The sequence below is a fragment of the Triticum aestivum genome, chromosome 4D (assembly GCF_018294505.1).
Source record: "Triticum aestivum cultivar Chinese Spring chromosome 4D, IWGSC CS RefSeq v2.1, whole genome shotgun sequence".
NCBI lineage: Eukaryota > Viridiplantae > Streptophyta > Magnoliopsida > Poales > Poaceae > Triticum > Triticum aestivum.
Window position 1 is genome coordinate 187,043,599 of NC_057805.1, and position 21,963 is coordinate 187,065,561.

Below are 21,963 nucleotides of genomic sequence, written 5' to 3' on the forward strand. Positions count from 1 at the left end.
ATGTAAGGAAGGAGTACTTTTGGACCCTTTTGATCATGGCACTTTGAAGGCGCACCTGGTTATGAATGGTTTCATGGATGGCTATAGTCAGTGGATAAGTGAAGAAGATGATAATGATGAGGACGTCCACATGGCAGGGAATAATGACATAGGGCTGGACGAAGAGATGACCGATCGACATGAAGATGATGGCGTCGGACATGTCGGCGGGGAAGAGTTCGGAAATGACGACGGCGGCGGAGAAGCTTCTGGACACAGTGAAGAAGACTCCGGACATGGCGCAGAAGAGGCCGCGGTCACGCCGTAGTCTTCGACGCTACTAAGTGCAGTCGTGCAGGACCCTCATGTTCGAGACCTCCTTCGCAAGAGTACGACTAGCGAGAGAGGTGCTTCTAGAGAGCAGGCCAAGCTGGCGCAACTTGAAGTAGACTCGAGGACTCCATTGTATGACGGTTGCGATCCCGAGGTGACCCGCTTAAGTTTCACGCTCGAACTTCTAAAGACGAAGGCCAAAAACAAATGGACAGACAAAAGCCTCGATGAGCATTTGAAGTATCTACATAATATAGTTCTTCCCGCGGGGAACCTGTGTCCTACTAGTGTCGAAGAGGCAAAGAAAGTCATTTGCCCTTTTGATTTGCCGCACATTAGGTACCACGCATGCATCAATGATTGCATCATTTATTGGGGGGGCATGCAGAAAAAGCAATTGTCCACTGTGCAATGCTTGTCGATACAAGAAGGCAGGAAAGAAAGCTCCTCAGAAAGTTGTATGGTACTTTCCGATCACTCCCCGTCTGTAGCGGTATTTCGTAGATCCTAAGGAATCAAAGCTCATGCGCTGGCACGGGGAGAGGAAGAAGCCCGACGATGGAGATGATCCGAGGCTGAGACACCTCGTAGATGGTAGCCAGTGAAGAGCATTCAACGCAGTATATGGATTTGCTGCAGAAGATCCAAGGAACATCGTGCTTGGTGTGAGTACCGATGGCATGAATCCGTTTGGAAACCAGAATACCAACCACAACACGTGGCCTGTGTTTGTATGGATGTACAAGCTCCCCCATGGAAGTGCATGAAGACAAAGTACATACACATGAGCATGCTGATTCAAGGGTTGAAACAACCGGGAAATACTATTAACCTGTATATGGGGCTTTTGCAAGAGGAGCTAGACACGTTATGGAAAACACCAACATGGACATGGGACGCCAGCAAAGGAGAATATTTCCATATGAGAGCCGCTCTGATGATGACGATGCACAACTATCTTGGTTATGGGTACACCTCAGGCCAGGTGTGCCACATATACTGTGAATGCATGAGGTCCATGGGTGATACAACGTCTCAGTAGCTTACGTCAACGAAAGCTAGCGGGTCCAGAAAAATCATGTACATGGGGCATCGTAGATGGCTCGAAAAGGATGACCCATGGAGAAAGCATGGAGATCTATTCAATGGGTTGGCTGAGCTTCGAGGACCTCCACGTAGGACGATCGGCACCGAAATCGACGAGCTGTTGAGAAACTGGGAACAATGCCCTGCGCCGGGAAAGATGAAAAAGGCGCCGGAGCCGCTGCTGAAGGTATGGAAAATGAGGTCTGTTTTCTGGGACTTGGAGTACTGGCCCAATCACGACATGCCTCATTGCCTTGATCCAATGCATATCACGAAGAATGTCCTCGAGAGCTTGCTTGGCACACTGATGAACATGCCGGAGAAGACCAAGGATGGGACGAAGGCAAGGAAAGACTTGGAAGATTTGAAGATCAGGAAAGATCTCCACCGTAAAAAGTTGATGGAGGAGACGGAGGAGGGGGAAAGGGGCAGAAAAGTCAACAAGAAGGAGGAGAATTATTGCCCCCCTTCTTGCTTCACCTTATGTGCGAAGGAGATCGATCAAATCATCAAGTGCCTTATGGGAATCAAAGTTAGTTCCGGTTAATGTGGGAAGATAAGAAGATTTCTAGACCCCAACAAGAAAAGGTTCAGCGGGATGAAGTCTCATGACTGTCACGTGACGATGACGCAGATACTCCCGGTTGCCATTAGAGGGATAATGGAGAAGCACGCCCGTGACATGCTTATTGGTCTCTGCAACTTCTTCGACGTTATATCTCGAAAGTCCATAAGTGTGAAGCAGCTCCGAAGGCTACAGGAAGAGATCGTTGTCATACTATGTGAGCTTGAGATGTACTTCCCGCCCTCATTCTTTGACGTCATGGTGCATCTGTGTGTCCATATCATGGACGACATCACCGACCTCGGGCCGACATTCCTTCACAGCATGATGCCGTTCGAGAGGATGAATGGGGTCATCAAAGGATTTGTTCGTAACATGTCCCGTCCTGAAGGGAGCATCGTCCATGGGTATCTGACACATGAGTGCGTCTCCTTTTGCGAGAAGTAGAAAAGCGCCGGAGACCCTGTTGTTGGTTTGCCCATCAAGAAGCATGATGGGAAGCTCGAAGGAGATGGTCACAACAACGGCCGGAGGGAATTGCACGTGGACTACTCGGATCGAGGGAACGACATTGACAGGGCTAACTTAATAGTGCTACAACACCTAGATGTGGTAGATGATTATGTGGCACAACACAAAGAAACCATCGCAAAGAAGTACCGTGATAAGGGGATGCTCAAGACGGACGATGAAGTTACTATAGAGCACAACACCACTTTCTTGCTTTGGTTTAAAGAGCAAGTTCTTGAAAATCCCCCGGAAGAGGGCAGTTCGGACGGATTGCTCTTACACGCCTTAGCACATGGCCCCGCGCCCAAACCCACAACCTATCAGTCCTACGATATCAATGGGTACACGTTCTACACGAAGGCCAAAGACATGGACAGGGATTACCAGAACTCCGGGGTGACAATTCAATCCGACGCCAACGGCACAAATAAAAGATTCTACGGAAGGGTCGAAGAGATGTGGCAGCTTGACTATGCTGGAATGCACGATGCGACGATGTTCCGTGTCAGATGGGCCATGGACGTCGTAAGAGAAAACAAGTATTGCACCACCATGTCTATACCCGACGCGAAGAGCAATCCCATGAACATTAACGTCATCGCCAAAAATGAGCCATGGGTACACGCTAAGCACGTAACACAATGCTTCTTCATAACCGACCAGGCCAATCCCAGCCGTGTTGTCGTGAGGAGATCCAAAAGGAGCATTGTCGGAATGGATGGAGTCACCAACGAGGAAGACTATGACCAATACACAACCTGATGAGGGAAGATGGCGATGATGATGAAGCACACGTGAAAAGGAGAATCAATACTACATTACCTAAGAAAGATCGTACTACATGGCTCCGGAAAAGTCACAAGGAGGGGCTCAATTACTCGCCAACGAACAAGAAAGGGAAGATGCTCAATGTGAAATGTCGTCGACGCAGCGGATCAGAAACCTACATTTATATATATGTATCTATTTTGTGTACGCACTTAAGTAACCGTTATCGGCCAATTGATATGTTACCAACACATGCATGGTTCCGGTGATATTAGGGCAGTGGGGAAGAGGGAGACGCCGTCGTCGGGAGAAAAACAAAAAAACAAAAACAAATGGGAGAAAGCAGTACAAAAGATAAAGAAAAGTATACAGAAAAGAAAAGAAAAACAATCAAAGAAAAGAAAACTAAAAACTAGAAAAGGAAAATAATAAAAAGAAAATAATAAAAATTGGAACAGTTAGCAGTAGCGCTTTTTTTTGGGTCCAACGCTATAGCTAAGATAGCTATAGCGCTGGATCCTAAAAAAGCGCTACTACTATGTGCCATTAGCAGTAGCGCTGCATTACAACCCAGTGCTATAGCTAAGATAGCTATAGCACCGGATCCTAAACCAGCGCTACTACTATTTTGAGTTAACCACCGCGAGAGCTCAAATTTTGCCAAGTCCGTCAAGTCCCAACCCCACTCTCCCCACACCCTCTTCCCCCACTCTGTCGCCGCTGCCGTCGCGCTGCCCGCCCTCGCGCTGTCCCTCACCCTCGACCGTCGGCCGTCACCCCTGGCTGCCGTCGGCCTCGTCGCCGGCCATATCTCGAGCCTGCCCTCGACCTCACCGGCGTCTCCCCTACCCGCCCTCGACCACGACACCGCCCCCGCCTCTCCCCTGCCCGCGTGCCCTCGACCTCGCCGCCAACATCGCCGTCGGCCGCCCTCGACCGCTGCCGCCCGAGCCTGAGCTCCCTCGCCGTAAGCCTCTCCTCTCCCCTGCCCTCCTCTCCCTCTCCTCTCCCCTACCCTCCTCTCTCTGTTTAGGCCAAATTTAGCAAATTTTAGGGCAAGTTAGCAAATTTAGCAAAGTTAGCCAATTTAGCAAAGTTATCAACTTTTCTTAGCAAATTAGGGCAGTAGCTGATTAGCAAATTTTTGTTTTTTGTTTTTTAGCAAGTTAGAAATTTTTTGTAGCAAGTTAGGAAAAAGTAGGTATAAAAAACAGTAGCAATTTAAAAAAACAGTAGCAAAGTTAAAAAAATAGTAGCAATTTTAAAAAACAGTAGCAAAAAATTAGGTATAAAAACAGTAGTAAAGTAAAAAACAGTAGGAAATTTAGCAAAGTAGCTAAAATTGGTTTTTGTAGGTATAAAAAGCAGTAGCCAAAATTTATAAAAAACTGTAGGTAATTCATTTTTTTAGGTATATAAGTTAGCTATAAAAATAGTACAAAATTTTTAGACAAAACTGTAGCTAATTAGGGCAGTAGCAAATATAGCTAGGGCCAATTTATTTTAGCAAATGAGCAAATTTAGGTAGGGCAAATTTGTTTAGGGCAGTAGCTAATGGTTAATTTGCTAATTCCTGGAAATCTGTCATATAATGTTGCCATGTTCTCTTGAGATAGCATCAAATCTGTTATATGAACTTGTGCCAATTGTCAAAAAATATCTGAGTGGCCTATGTTTTGCCAGAATGTTGATTCATTTCCGCTTCGGCAAATTTCATGCGCTCCATATGTCCACTTTTTAGCAAAGTTCATGCCAAAAATTTCCTTGATTTTCGGCATGACTTGTGCTAGAAACTAGGACATATGGAGTACCCGGGATTTGCTGGAAGGGGAATGAATCAACATTCTGCCCAAATATAGGACCCTTTTTTCTCTTCATTATATCTTTTATTTACAATTGTTGAATAGGAAACATGTCTACCGACGCCGAAGTCGTGGGTGGTTCTGTTCGCCACGAAGACCCCATCGAGGCAGCAAATCACTATTTCGATTACCTGGACGGACACCAGATGGGATTGCATGGTGACGGCAGTGGCACCGACGCCGACACCGGCACCAGCACCGACACCACCCCCGAGACTGGCATCGATGCTATCGTAGCCGGTAATGCAACGAAGAAGAAGAGGACACAAAGACGAAACGAGCTTGGCATCGGACAAATTGTGGTCACGGAGATGCACCCCAAGTAGTTAGAGCCAACGACGCCGGAGGAAGCACGCTCGAGCTAGGGCAACTAACTTGGATGCATCCTCAGGGAAACCACCAACATCAACAACGAGAGGTTGAGGCTCATACCACATATGGAGAACATGCTCCTAAAGAAGTTGCACAATAGGTTCTTGTTCCCCGGCCGGAATGAAGTCAAATATAAAGATCCATGGGAAGACATCGCCATGACAAAGATAACCGACAAGGCGATGGTGGCGTTCACCAGTGACTTGTCCACCTGGAAAGTTTGGGGGAAAAAAGTGATTGCGAAGAATGAACCGTGGTCCAAGATTCATGCTGATAATCCATCAATAACGGAAGAGGACTTTGCAAAATTCAAGGAGAATTGCAGTAAAGAAAGTGTCAAGGCAAAGTCGGAGAAAATGAAGGCGCTCTAGGGCATGAACACGCCTCCCCACCGCCTCGGAAGCCGTGGTTACGAGGGGAAGAGGCACGTATGGGCCAAGGAGGACGCCGAACGTGAAAGTCACGGAATCCCAGACCCCTTGGCGGAGTTCATTGACCCGCTGGAGCATGACTAGATCAGGGCCCGATACAAGTGGGACAAAGTCAAAAAGATCTTTTACATGGACCCGAACAAGAGGGAGTTCATGAGGCTTCTGGTAATTGTTATATTACCGCATTATCATATTAGCTTCCAATCAATTCGACTTCAAGTTTTGTCACATTAGTAAACCATCCACGTTCCTTTTGCAGCAAGAGCAGCACCAAAAGGCAGCCGAAGGCGACGAGTCGTCACAGTCGTCGGCGAGGCCCACGTGGGACACCCCATTCAACCGGGCCCTGAACATACTGAAAAATGTCCCGGTGGACAAGCCGCCTTCCTATGGACGTGTGCACGGCGTCCGAGATGGCGCCTCGTGGAAGACGTTCTACCATGAGGAGCCAGAGGAAAGAAGGAAGAGACGGTCGATCGTCACTCAGCAGAGCATCGACGCGAAGGTCGCGATTGCGGTCAATAAGACCAAAGCTGAGACCAAAGAAGAGTTGCTCGGGGCCATCAATGCAACGGTCACTGACGCGGTGGACAGCTTGCTTCCGGCACTTTTCGATTTCACGAAGAACAATCCAAATGCACGACCGGAGGACTTTCCCCTTCCCAGCTTTGTCGGGAGCAATTCGTCGAACACCACAGCACCAGCACCTGCTCAAGCAACCGCAAAAGGTCTCGCTCCTGTTCATAGCAGCCCGACCTCCGTCTCTTGCATGCTCGGTGGGCCTTCATCGCTGGCTGTGCTCGATGCCCTCACGGTAATTACGCATCATACCCTTTTCACCAGCATGTCTATAGTCTTCCATTTCAGTTGCCTTTTGGATGTTTTACGTCGTAGACATGTCTCCTTCGTAGGCCGACGACACCCCGTGCACCCTACTCTATGACATCAAGGGCCAGAAGGTGGCCGTGGGAAAGGCAATGATCGTGAAGCCAAAGGACCGCATGTTCCACAACCGAGAGATGCCCGATGGCGTCTTCAAGGTTAACGTGGCCAGTGTCTTAGCAGGCTTCGAGGATTTGCCTCCTCCAGTACTAGTCGATGACGACGAGACCCCTAAGATGATTGGCGCATGCAAGAGCTGGTTCTTGCGTTGGGCGAAGTCTCTTCTTCGTCTCGAGGCGCCAGCATCACGCCAATGCCACCCTCTCAAGAAGGTATGAACACCACCCCACCTACCAAATTACCTGCACCTATCATGGTGGGTGATAGAGGACGACGCGAGGGAGAGCCTCCATTAGTGCGAGATGATGTCGCCCCCGCTGTTAAAGAAGCAAATGTTGATGATGACATGGAAAATGATGATGATGACCCAGACAAGTATTTCAATACCGCCTATGATGACGGAGGATTGATGGCTCAGGACGATGAAGACTCATGCTATGAGCGTGGAGATGATGACTTGATGCTGCCTGATTTATCCTAAGGCGAAATGCAAAAAGTCTCTCTTCAAGCGATCCTCGCTGGAGACGCCTCCAGATGCTACCTGTACCCAACAACCCCCTGAGGCCCATCCATTGATTAGCCCGATGACACTGGGGGTGGTATTTAGGGAAGGTATGGTGGGCTCACTACCGTCACCCACCCAAAGGAGGAGACCGGACAAGAAAGGCCCTAAAGGTGCCGGAGCTGCTTCAAGCAACCAGCCGCCTCTGAAGCCCCGGGTGGTAGACAGAATACCTGTCCAAGGTGCGAAGCGCTTCCATGTCGCCGGCGAGCCGATCCTACCCGCCAAAGTGCTAGAGCACCTAGTGAACAATGATCTAAGGAGACTACATGAAGATGTGCTGGCAAGAGAGAAAAGCCTTCTGATCGTGAAAAAACCAGGATACCCGCTTTACGCGGCTCAGGTGCCGGGTGGGAAGTTATATGTCAAGAATTGGCCCGCGAATAAGTTCATCCTGCGATTTGTCTACATTTATGACATGTTCCACATGACCAAGCTGGATTTCTAGTTCATCCGCATGTATGCGCTGTATCTAAACTACTTCATCAGGGTCGAGAACATACAATATATCTGCATCGCGGACCCGTTCTATATGCACGAGAGCTTCTTGGCAGTTTGCAAAGAGCACCGTGACTATGCGAGCAAGTACCTCGGCGACCTCATGATCGCTAATAAGGACAAGGAAGCGTTTCTCCTACCTTATCGTACCACGTAAGTCATCCACACATATCCTTTCGTAAGTGTTAATCATTCCTTTGCAAGCATGGAGGCTAATTTGAGGTGTACTTAGTTTGCGCAGCGGGGGGGGGGGGGGGGCGTCGTCCTCATCGTTCTGTACCCGGAATACTCCCATGCTATGTATTGGACTCATCGAAGAACCTCAGGAAAAAGGATTACAAGCACATAAAGAGTGTTATCGGTAGTGCCCTGTTAACCTTCAGCCTGTCTGGTGGATATATCATGGTGAAAAAGTACAGGGGTCGCGAGCTGGCTTTCGGTCATAAGACCGACTTCTGCTGCATCCAGCAACCGCACACCAGTATGGCTGATGGATTCTACCTCATGCATCACTTGCTCGAGTACAGAAGGGATAATCAACGCCTTCGCATGTCACCTACTACCAACGACGCTGATATTGTCAGCTGGGCCACAAGCATAGGAAAGACACCGGATCATCGAATCAGAGCTGAGTTTTATCACGTACAGTGTGAACTTGCCCAAGTGATCATGAAGCCGGTCCTCGAACCAACAGGGATGTTCTACCATGGGCCAATCACGCGGGAAGATGTCCGAGCACTGCTACTCGCTCAACATCTGGACCTGAAGCCTTTCAAGAAGCTTAGGTGCTACCTCCCTGACTATGAAGATTGGACCGCCAACATGGAGGACTAATTGTTGATGACAATGTGTCACTACTGTCTTTTTCTATGGCAAAACTTTGAATTTATGCATGGCGAAACTACGTGATGTAACTAAACCGTGGTCCTGAACTAGCGTAGATCCCTCTAGTTAATTAGTTTGGGTATGAGTAACTTCGTCATTTATGTTTACTATTGGTTGCTTGTATTTTGCTAATTATGCCTGTTTGTTTTCTTAAGTACATTATGTTGCATATTATCATTCAATTCATCAACTCACGATGCAGGTACATATATCAGAGATGGCGAAGGGCTACTATGTCGTGTACATTGGGAGGGTTCCAGGAGTCTATGACCACTAGCCAGCCGCTCAGGCCCAAGTGCACAGGTACCCAGGTGCTAGCCACACTGGGTTCGACAGCAGAGCCGAAGAGGAAAGTAGTTACTTGAGGTGGACACTCCAACATGAGCAGGGCCGGGACCACCGGTACTACAAAGTCACGCTCTTGCTCATGCTGATCACTCTTCTCTTCTACATCATGGTTTAGATAGAGATGATGAAACTTTTGTGTGTGCCATGACCATGTAGTTGCACTTATTCGAGACATGACATGATCGCACCTGTGTATCGCTATTTTCGAGATGTGATGATATTTGTGTTGAATGATGATGGTATGATGAGACTACTGTATGTCTATGATATGATGAGAATAGAGTATGTTTAGTATGATCTGAAGAAACTATTGTATAGAGCCTATATAAATACAACACAAATACGTAGAGGGGTGCGAATCGGCGAAAGCAGGAACATTAGCAGTAGCGCTGGAAAGCACCTAGCAGTAGCGCTGGCTTAGCAGCAGCGCTTCCTCTGAACAAGCGTTACAGATAGTTATGAGTATTGCTAGTCCAGGAAGCGCTAGTGCTAACAATACTTACCAGTAGCGCTGCCCATAATAGCGCTTCTGCTATAACTTAGTTGTAGCATGCTAGCAGTAGCGCTGGACCCAGCGCTACTGCTATGCATATTTCAAGCGCTACTACTAGGGTTTTCCCTAGTAGTGCAAGTATCAAGGGACTGCCAGCTCAACCGCATTCACTGTTGTCGGCGTTCTGGGAACGGGGGTCCCCAGACTTGCCTGCTAGCGACCCACCGCGTGGCTCCACCAGCGGCCTGGTACGGGCCATCTTCACCAACAAAACACTCAAGACCCTCGCGAGGGGCCAAGCCTCGCGAGGCGGACGACGCAAGACCTCCTTAGGAGTGGCCTCACTAGGCTGGCTCATGAGGAGCGGAGAGATCAATGTGAGGGGCACCTCGTGAGGTTCCCATGACATGAGCCGTGACAACCAAGGCCAGGCGGGCGCCAGCGGGCGCAGAGTACCCGTTGCCTCTTTGGTGCTAAAGGGGCAAGCGCATGCGAGGAGTCCCGAGGCATCAGGCAAAGGTTTCCATATCAGTGCAACGAGACCAAGACCAGCAGGACGGCAGGACGGAGGTCATCACGGAGCCCACGACAGTGTCACCACCAGAGCCTTTGGTAGGCGAAGAACACCTTCTGTCAGGATAGCTTGTACTAGCTGTCCCCCTTCAAATTGGCGGTTGTGGGATCCCTTCCCGCCTAATATTTGGGGAGAGGACCCGGGCCTCTATAAATAGGACTAGCCACCACCATAGTAGGCAACTGATCTACGACGGATCATTCGGATCATCCACAACCACACAAGCTCACCGAGCCCAAGAAAACCTCCCCTCAGGAGGCTGTTCTTCCCTTGTACATGTTCATCCACAGCCTACAAGGCAATCCACCACACCACACTAGAGTAGGGTATTACACCACATCAGTGGCCTGAACCAGTATATACTCTTGTGTCCCCTGTTCTTCGAGTTCGACGCGCTGAGCTTTGAGATCATGGTGAGTGAGCGAGCTAGAGGGAGGGAAAGATCTTCGTGCGCACCCCAGTGTTTGAACCTTAAGGGTTTTGCTGGAACCCAAAATCTGACATTTGGCGCGCTAGGTAGGGGTGCGCTGAAGCCTTCCTTTCGTTGATGCATGCTCCGCCGCTCCACCACGTCCATGGCAGACGCGCGCTGCGCTCGCGGCGAGGGCCGGGCCGCCCTGGTCGCCCGCATCGCTCAGACGGCCGCTGTCGGCGGGCCTCCCCATCGTTCTCCATCACCCGCCGCCAACGCCGCCACTGGCCCGGTGGGAAACGAGTAGCAAGAATCTTCGCTGCATCCCTCGGTGCGGCAGGACGGCCACAACGCCACCCCGTCGCCGACTCCGGCAGGCTGATCGTCCCACACTCGTCGTGCGCCCAATGACGCGCAGGCCGCGCTTCTCATGGCATGCGAGCTCCTGCGCTACCACCCAGTCGACGACCTCTACGAGGACTGGCTGGACCGCATCGCCGAGCTCGCCAGCACCGCTGGGGGCCCACCTGTCCTATCTCTCTCGCTACCTCGCCCTCCAACAGCCATGGGTGACGTAGCCCACGGAGCGCGTTCGCCACCTCCGCACCAAGATGGCGCCCAGGCGCTAAGGCGCGCGGCCACCCGCCGCTACTAGCAGCGCCCGGCGCCCGCGCGAAAAGAAGGAAGCTGCCAAGAAGTTCCCCTGCCGCAAGAAAACACTCCTGCGCTCCCGGCGCCACCACAGCAGGATCGCGCGCCACCCGCGGTGGCGGTGTGCGGACATGATACGTCTCTGTCATATCTATTATTTTTGATTGTTACATGCCAATATTATACAACTTCCATATACGTTTGGCAACTTTTTATAGTATTTTTGGGACTAACATATTGATCCAGTGCCCAGTGCCAGTTCCTGTTTGTTGCATGTTTTCTGTTTCATAGAAACCCCATATCAAACAGAATCCAAACAGGATAAAAACGGACGGAGAATATTTTTGGAATATTTGGAGAATATGGGAAGAAGAATCAACGCGAGACGGTTCCCGAGGTGGCCACGAGGCAGGGGCGCGCCCCTGACCCTCGTGTGCCACCCGTAAGGCGGTTGCTGCTCTTCTTTGACCGCAAGAAAGCTAATTTTCAAAAAAAAATCTCGGCAAAGGTTTGAATCCAATCGGAGTTACGGATCTCCATATATATACGAAACGGTGAAAGGGCAGAACGAAGAGCGCAGAAACAGAGAGAGACAGAGAGACAGATCCAATCTCGGAGGGGCTCTCGCCCCTCCCATGTCATGGAGGCCAAGGACCAGAGGGGAAACCCTTCTCCCATCCAGGGAGGAGGTCAAGGAAGAAGAAGAAGAAGGGGGCCTCTCTCCCCCTCTCTTCCGGTGTCGCCGTAACGCTGTCGTGGCCACCATCATCATCACCGCGATCTTCACCAACACCTCCGCCATCTTCACCAACATCTCCATCACCTTCCCCCCACTATCTACAGCGGTCCACTTTCCCGCAACCTGCTGTACCCTCTACTTGAACATGGTGCGTTATGCTTCATATTATTATCCAATGATGTGTTGCCATCCTATGATGTCTGAGTAGATTTTCGTTGTCCTATCGGTGGTCGATGAATTGCTATGATTGATTTAATTTGCTTGTGGTTATGTTGTTGTCCTTTGGTGGCCATCATATGAGTGCGCGCGTGGATCACACCATAGGGTTAGTTGTATGTTGATAGGACTATGTATTGGAGGGCAAGAGTGATAGAAGCTTGTACCTAGCATAGAAATTGATGCATACGGGATTGAAGGGGGACCAATATATCTTAATGCTATGGTTGGGTTTTACCTTAATGAACGTTAGTAGTTGCGGATGCTTGCTAATAGTTCCAATCATAAGTGCATAGAATTCCAAGTCAGGGATGACATGCTAGCAGTGGCCTCTCCCACATAAAACTTGCTATCGGTCTAGTAAAGTAGTCAATTGCTTAGGGACAATCTCGCAACTCCTACCACCACTTTTCCACACTTGTTATATTTACTTTAGTTGTGTCTTTATCTAAACAGCCCCTACTTCTTTTTTACGCGCTCTTTATTATCTTGCAAACCTATCCAAAAAACACCTACGAAGTACTTATAGTTTCATACTTGTTCTAGGTAAAGCGAACGCCAAGCGTGCGTAGAGTTGTATCGGTGGTCGACAGAACTTGAGGGAATATTTGTTCTACATTTAGCTCCTCGTTGGGTTCGACACTCTTACTTATCGAAAGAGGCTACAATTGATCCCCTATACTTGTGGGTTATCAAGACCTTTTTCTGGCGCCGTTGCCACGGACTTATAGCGTGGGGTGAATATTCTCGTGTGTGCTTGTTTGCTTTATCACTAAATAATTTTTATTTGCTGTTCTTAGTTGTTTTCTATCTTTAGTTATGGGTAGGAAACACAAAATACCAAACAAATTAGTTGTACCTACTGAACCAATGGTTGAAGAACCACTCAAAATCTATCACACTCCTGAAGCTTATTACTTGGATCATCTTCGATCCCTATGTGCTCGTGCTGAAACCCCAACTAGCTTAGTTGAGGGCAGATCTTTAGATGAGCATGCTTGTTATGTGCGACACCGTATATCTGAAAAAGGGAAACATTTACTGGATCAAATTCATCGTTTGCAGTGCTATGCTTGGAATTTATGTGAAATATATGATGTTACTTGTTGTTCTGAAAACCCTAAGAAACACCTTCCCTACCAATGTGAGTTTATTGATAATGGAATCATATCTTCATATGCTAAGGGTGTTTATAATTACTATGATGTTCAACAAATTGAAGAATTTGTTGCTTTTAAGGGTGCCTATGACAACGCTTCTTTGATTGAAACGTATGATGCTACTCTTTACAAATCTGAAAATTCTGCCATACTTGAATATTGTTATGATAATTATGCTTCTAATGCCTATGTTAAACCATATATTGAGGACTCCTCCGCTGTCCAAGAAGAGACTAATATTTTGCAGGAGTCTATGGAAGAAGAAATTGATGAAACTGTGAGCTCATTGGATGAAAAAGATGATGAGGAGAGCGAAGAACAAAAGGAGGAAGAGCGGATTAGCTACCCGTGCCCACCTTCTATTGAGAGTAACTCTTCAACTCATACATTGTTTAATTTCCCTTCGTGCTTACCGAAGGATGATTGCTATGATGATTGTTATGATCCCGTTGATTCTCTTGAAATAACCCTTTTTGATGATGCTTGCTATGCTTGTGGCCATGATGCCAATATGAATGATGCTTATGGAGATGAACTTGCTATAGTTCCTTATGTTAAACATTAAATTGTTGCTATTGCACCCACGCATGATAGTCCTATTATCTTTTTGAATTCTCCCGACTACACTATATCGGAGAAGTTTGCACTTATTAAGGATTATATTGATGGGTTGCCTTTTACTGTTGCACATGATGATTTTGATGAATATAATATGCATGTGCTTGCTGCTCCTACTTGCAATTATTATGAGAGAGGAACTATATCTCCACCTCTCTATGTTTCCAATATGATAGAATTACAAGAAACTACTTATACTATGCATTGGCCTTTACTTGGCGTGCATGAATTGTTCTTTTATGACATGCCGATGCATAGGAAAAGAGTTAGACTTCGTTGTTGCTTGATATATGTTACTTTGTGCTCACTACTAAATTACAAATCATTGTTAATTAAAATTGGCTTTGATATACCTTGGGATCTGGGTGGATCCATTACTTGAGCACTATATGCCTAGCTTAATGGCTTTAAAGAAAGCGCTGCCAGGGAGACAACCCGGAAGTTTTAGAGAGTCATTTATTTCTATTGAGTGCTTTCATATAGTTTAAAAACAATAAATAAAGAGGGGAACCCAAAACTTTTAAAAAAGAAAAGCGAAAGTGAGATAGACGAGCATTGTGAAAGTGGGGGACGTCCTTGAACTTTGTTCATGCCCATGGAAACTTTGTGAATCTTAATTACAGAAACTTTTCAACAAAAATAATTATCCCCTTGTACAATTCCATTGTATTATAAAAATAATGTGCCAAGGTTTGCCTTTAGGATGTTTACAATGCTTGTTGGTTTGTGCAGTGCAGGACAGAAACTTTGGCTGTAGTGCGCGATTTTACATTTTTTACTGGAATGTCAAACGGTTCTGATTCTTTTTGCACTGTCTTTCCATAAAAAGTGTTTATTTTTACTAATTTTAGCAGAATTTTTCAAGTATCTTAAGTATGGTGAATGTTCATATTATTACAGACTGTTCTGTTTTAGACAGGTTCTGTTTTTGATGCATAGTTTGCTTGTTTTGATGAAACTATCAATTTCTATCAGTGGATTAAGCCATGAATATGCTATATTACAGTAGACACAATTCAAAAACAAAATATGAATTGGTTTGCAACAGTACTTAGAGTAGTGATTTTCTTTATTATACTAACGGATCTTACCGAGTTTTCTGTTGAAGTTTTGTGTGGATGAAGTGTTCGATGATCGAGAAGGTCTCGATGTGAGAAGAAGGAAGAGAGGCAAGAGCTCAAGCTTGGGTATGCCCAAGGCACCCCATGTAAATATTCAAGGAGACTTAAGCGTCTAAGCTTGGGGATGCCCGGGAAGGCATCCCCTCTTTCTTCAACAAGTATCAGTATGTTTTCGGACTCGTTTCGTTCATGCAATATGTGCAAATCTTGGAGCGTCTTTTGCATTTAGTTTTTATTTTTCTTTGATGCACAATGCTGTTATGAGGTAGTCCTTGGTTGATTTATATAATGCTCATTGCACTTCACTTATATTCTTTGAGTATGGCTTTATAGAATGCTTCATGTGCTTCGCTTATATCATTTGAAGTTTGGATTGCCTATTTCTCTTTACATAGAAAACCGCCATTTGTAGAATGCTCTTTTGCTTCACTTATATTTGTTAGAGCATGGGCATATCTTTTGTAGAAATAATTAAATTATCTTGCTTCACTTATATCTATTTAGAGAGATGACAAGAACTGGTCATTCACATGGTTAGTCATAAAATCCTACATAAAACTTGTAGATCACTGAATATGACATTTTGATTCCTTGCAATAGTTTTGCGATATAAAGATGGTGATATTAGAGTCATGCTAGTGGGTAGTTGTGTATTAGTAGAAATACTTGTGTTGAGGTTTGTGATTCCCGTAGCATGCACGTATGGTGAACCGTTATGTAACGAAGTCGGAGCATCAGGTATTTATTGATTGTCTTCCTTATGAGTGGCGGTCGGGGACGAGCGATGGTCTTTTCCTACCAATCTATCCCCCTAGGAGCATGTGCGCAATGCTTTGTTACAATGACTAATAGATTTTTGCAATAAGTATGTGAGTTCTTTATGACTAATGTTGAGTCCATGGATTATACACACTCTCACCCTTCCATCATTGCTAGCCTCTTCGGTACCGTGCATTGCCCTTTCTCACCTCGAGAGTTGGTGCAAACTTCGCCGGTGCATCCAAACCCCGTGATATGATACGCTCTGTCACAGATAAGCCTCATTATATCTTCCTCAAAATAGCAACCATACCTACCCATTATGGCATTTCCATACCATTCCGAGATATATTGCCATGCAACTTCCATCATCATCATATACATGACTTGAGCATTCATTGTCATATTGCTTTGCATGATCGTAAGCAGCTAGCATGATGTTTTCATGGCTTGTCCGTTTTTTGATGTCTTTGCTATGCTAGATCATTGCACATCCTGGTACACTGCCAGAGGCATTCATATAGAGTCATATCCTTGTTCTAGTATCGAGTTGTAATATTGAGTTGTAAGTAAATAAAAGTGTGATGATCATCATTATTAGAGCATTGCCCCAGTGAGGAAAGGATGATGGAGACTATGATTCGCCCATAAGTCGGGATGAGACTCCGTACTTTACAAAAAAAAAGAGTCCAAAGAAGCACAAATAAAAAAAGAGAGGCCAAAGAAGCCCACCAAAAAAATAAAAAAATATAAAAAAAGAAAGAAAAAAATGAGAGAAAAAGAGAGAAGGGGCAATGTTACTATCCTTTACCACACTTGTGCTTCAGAGTAGCACCATGTTCTTCATATAGAGAGTCTGTTTTGTTATCACTTTCATATACTAATGGGAATTTTCATTATAGAACTTGGCTTGTATATTCCGATGATGGGCTTCCTCAAATGCCTGAGGTCTTCATGAGCAAGCAAGTTGGATGCACACCCACTTAGTTTCCAGTTTGAGCTTTCATACACTTATAGCTCTAGTGCATCCGTTGCATGGCAATCCCTACTCCTCACATTGACATCGATTGATGGGCATCTCCATAGCCCTTTGATTAGCCGCGTCGATGTGAGCCTTTCTCCTTTTTGTCTTCTCCACACAACTTCTACCATCATATCCTATTACACCTATAGTGCTATGTCCATGGCTCATGCTCATGTATTGCGTGAAAGTTGAAAAGGTTTGAGAACGTCAAAAGTATGAAACAATTGCTTGACTTGTCATCGGGGTTGTGCATGATGTGAATATTTTGTGTGGTGAAGATGGAGCATAGCCAGACCATATGATTTTGTAGGGATAACTTTATTTGGCCATGTTATTTTGAAAAGACATGATTGCTTTGTTAGTAGGCTTGAAGTATTATAGTTTTTATGTCAAAAGATAGACTATTGCTTTGAATCACTCGTGTCTTAATATTCATGCCATGATTAGATACATGATCAAGATTATGCTAGGTAGCATTCCACATCAAAAATTATCTTTTTTATCATTTACCTACTCGAGGACGAGCAGGAATTAAGCTTGGGGATGCTGATACGTCTCCCTCGTATCTATAATTTTTGATTGTTCCATGCCAATATTATACAACTTCCATATACTTTTGGCAACTTTTTATACTATTTTTGGGACTAACATATTGATCCAGTGCCCAGTGCCTGTTCCTGTTTGTTACATGTTTTATGTTTCGCAGAAACCCCATATCAAACGGAATCCACACGGGATAAACACGGACGGAGAATATTTTTGGAATATTTGGAGAATATGGGAAGAAGAATCAACACGAGACGGTGCCCGAGGTGGCCACGAGGCAGGGGGCGCGCCTGCCCCCCCCCCCAGGCGCGCCCCTGACCGTCGTGGGCCACCCGTAAGGCGGTTGCTGCTCTTCTTCGGCCGCAAGGAAGCTAATTTTCAGAAAAAATCTGATCAAGCTGAAGTGGGCCACCCGTAAGGCGGTTGCTGCTCTTCTTCCACCCGAGGTGTTTCCTTGACGCATATTCCGGATACCATCAAATCAAAATGAAGGAGTCCGATCAAGCTGCAACAGCATTCATTACCCCATATGGGCCATTCTGCTTCTACACCATGCCCTTCGGGCTTAAGAACACCGACGCCACTTACCAACACATGATTCAAAAACATGCTTGGAGAAACAGATCGGAAAGACATTTTAAGCTTATGTGGATGACGTCGTAATCAAAACAAGGCACGTCGAGACACTAATAGACGACCTACGTCTCAAATTTGACAACCTCCGCGCATATGACAATAAGCTCAATCCGGAAAGTGTGTTTTCGGTGTCCCCGCAGGAAAGTTGGTGGGCTTCATCGTTTCCAATAGAGGAATTGAAGCAAGTCCAGCCAAAATCCGAGCTCTGTCACAATTGGCTACGCCAACGGACCTTAAACAAGTGCAAAAACTCGCTGGTTGCGTGGCAGCTCTAAGCCGCTTTATCTCCAGATTGGGAGAAAAGGCACTGCCACTCTATCGCCTCCTACGACGCACCGATCACTTCGAGTGGACGGACGCAGCAACAGCCAGACTGGAAGAAATAAAAGCCCTTCCATCGAGCAACCCAATCCTGGCCGCACCAAACGTCGGCGAACCCATGTTACTATACATATCGGCAACACACCAGGTGGTGAGCGTCGTGCTCGTCGTCGAACGAGAACAGGACGGACACAAATCCCCGCTCCAAAAGCCAGTATACTACGTATCCACTGTCCTCACACCATGCAAATCCCGGTACCCCCATTATCAAAAGATAGGATACGCGGTCTTCATGGCATCCTGAAAGCTACGACACTACTTCCAGGAGTGTTCGATCACGGTGGCTTCTGAAGTACCACTCAATGACATAATAAACAACCGCGTTGCCACGGGCCGGATTGCCAAATGGGCCATCGAGCTCCTTCCATTCGACATAAGATACAAACCACGTCGAGCCATTAAATCCCAAGTACTGGCTGACTTCGTCACCGAATGGACAGAGGCCGAACTCCCTAAAGAGTACGGCACATATTCAAACTGGGTTATGTATTTTGATGGCTCCAAAATGTTGGTAGGGCTAGGAGCGGGCGTCATTTTAACGTCCCCCACTGGAGACGTCGTCCAGTATGTAATCCAAATATTATACACAGACTCCAATAACGCAGCCGAATACGAGGCCTTATTGCATGGTCTCCGGATGGCTGTCTCCATGAGCAAACAGCGTCTGGAAGTGCGCGGGGACTCATACCTTGCAATATCTCAAATAAATGGAGACTTCGATGCCAAAGATCTGAAGATGGCGGCTTACCGTAATGCCATCCTAAAAATGTCGGCTCGGTTCGAGGGGCTCGAGTTCCATCATGTGGCCCAAGAAAGTAATCAAGAGGCAGACGTCCTTGCTCATATAGGCTCCAAGCACGACCCCATCCCACCTAACATTTTCCTGGAAAGGCTTTCTAAGCCATCCGTGGTGTGGCAAGGGGAGGGCGGCAACACCAGTCCGGATCCAAACACAACCCCAGATTCCGAACAGACCGATATCATCGGGGGCTCAGCCACCGAAATAACACCGTCGGCCCACCTTATTATGGCAGTCATTGCCCCATGGATCGAACCCTTCTTGGCCTACCTTAATAGGAAGGAACTCCCCGAGGATCAGAATGAGGCCCACCGCATTGGCCGGCGTTCGAAGGCCTAATAGGTTCACAACGGAGAGCTCTACAAGAAAAGTGCTACCGGAGTCCTTCAAAGATGTATCTCCGAGGAAGAAGGGCGGCAGCTCTTGGCTGAAATTCATGCCGGTCTCGGCGGGCACCACGCCGCAGCTCGGGCACTTGTTAGCAAGGCCTTCCGTACAGGGTTTTATTGGCTGACGGCCCGAGCAGACGCACATGACCTTGTCCAACGTTGCGTCGGGTGCCAACTCTTCGCCAACCAAAGCCATATGCCCCCTACTGCCCTACACACAATCCCCATCACTTGGCCTTTCGCTGTCTGGGGACTGGATATGTTTGGACCCCTTAAAGGGGGAAGCCACAAGAAAAAAATACCTGCTGGTCATGGTGGATAAATTCACTAAGTGGATAGAAGACAAACCAGTTAAAACGGTCGAGTCCGGACCGGTGATAGAATTCATATCCGATGTTGTACACCGTTATGGTGTTCCACACAGCATCATCACCGACAACGGTTCCAATTTCACAGCCGATGAGGTGAAAACCAGGTGTGCTAACCTTGGCATTATGCTCGATTACGCCTCTGTCTACCACCCACAAACAAACGGTCAAGTGGAACGAGCCAATGGTCTTATCATGAGCGGCATCAAGCCAAGACTAGTGCGGTCTTTAAAAGAATCAGACAAGCACTGGGTTGAGGAGCTCGACTCCGTACTCTGGGGGCTGTGGTCCACGCCCAACTGCACTACCGGATACACACCTTTCTTCATGGTGTCTGGCACAGAGGCTGTGTTGCCCTGCGATATTATTCATGACTCACCTCGAGTGCGCATATCTGAAGAGAGAGAAGCCGAGCTTGATCGGCAGGACAACTTAGATGCCCTGGAGGAGGAGCGCGATGTCGCAAAAGCCCGTTCAGCACTATACCAACAGCAGGCTCAGAGATATCAAAGCAGAGAAGTACGGGCCAAAACTTACAATGTTGGCGAACTCGTTCTACGCTTGCCGGAAAAGAAAAAGGACAAACTCAAGCCCAAATGGGAAGGTCCTTTCATCATTGACAAAGTTTTCACCGGAGGAGCGTACCGTCTGCGAGATGCGACAGACAATCGCCTAGAGCCGAACCCCTGAAACGCGGCCGGACTCCGAAGATTCTATGCCTAGCGCCGAACTCTTTGTTCGTCTCCTTCTTCCCTGCAGTTTCCATTATTTTTTCTCTCTTTTCGTTTTCCTTTTTCCGCTTTAAAGCTCTAGTACAGCTAAACCGCACACCTCTGACGTATAGATCTTCAAATATGTACGTCCATTATACTTGGGGGCTTCTCGAACAGAAGCTTCTTATTATTATTATCTCTCGAGCATCAAGCTCACCACATATGTGTCTTTTCCTCATATGTACCTTTTCTTCGCCATTATATGCATCGATATGACTTAAGTTTTGGCCAAGCTGGGTTTCCTTGGCTCCTGTGCTTATGCCCTACATTCCCGTTAGTTCGGCTAGGGCATAAAGGGAGCACCTCTGCGTTGCCGGGTCATCCAGATGTGTACCTCAGACTGGGTGAAGCCGAAAGCTAGCGTTCTTAAGGGAATATTCGGTTGGTGAATTAAAGATGTTTTTTGCATTCGTTCCATCGTGAACCCCCAGAATCTATACATACTGTGTTTTTTCATCACAGTCAGGACATGCACGCTAATGCATGCACACCCAGGGAAAGGAACCCTTAACGGAACTATTCTCTCTAGAAGACGTTTCTTACAATCTTAAATGTAATATAACATAACTAGCCGGATATAACTTGTCTGTTTAAGCAACTATGACCCCTACGCCTGGTTTCCACACATACCCTGGTTTATTTTTCCGCTTAGGTATTCGGAAGCACTCCACACCTTCGGGTCGAGAGGTCAAAGAGAAAAGGTCTGCCATGATAATCGTTTTACAATCCAGCTAGAGTCGAACATGTCAAGGAAAGTACATAGTCACTTAGGACTCAAAAACTTCCTGTTCCATACCGTCCTGCAGACAGTCTAATTTACAATCCTATTGGGAATACCTGGCGGCTACTTCTACTGGGTTATATACCAAACTAATGGGAACCTCCTTCCCGTCTGACCCTAGAGGTCCGACCCAGGCTATGTGATTCAGATCAAGCTTGGTATAGCGAGTTTTTACCATAGCCCAGGCCTCTCGTGCACCTTCCGGGCAGGCAGATATCTTCCACAGTCCGAAAATCCGCCTGCTCCTTTGAACAGATCTACATGCTCCTCCATCCTTCCTAGAGGGGAAGTGGAGGGCCACAAGGCTTTGGCAACACTCACA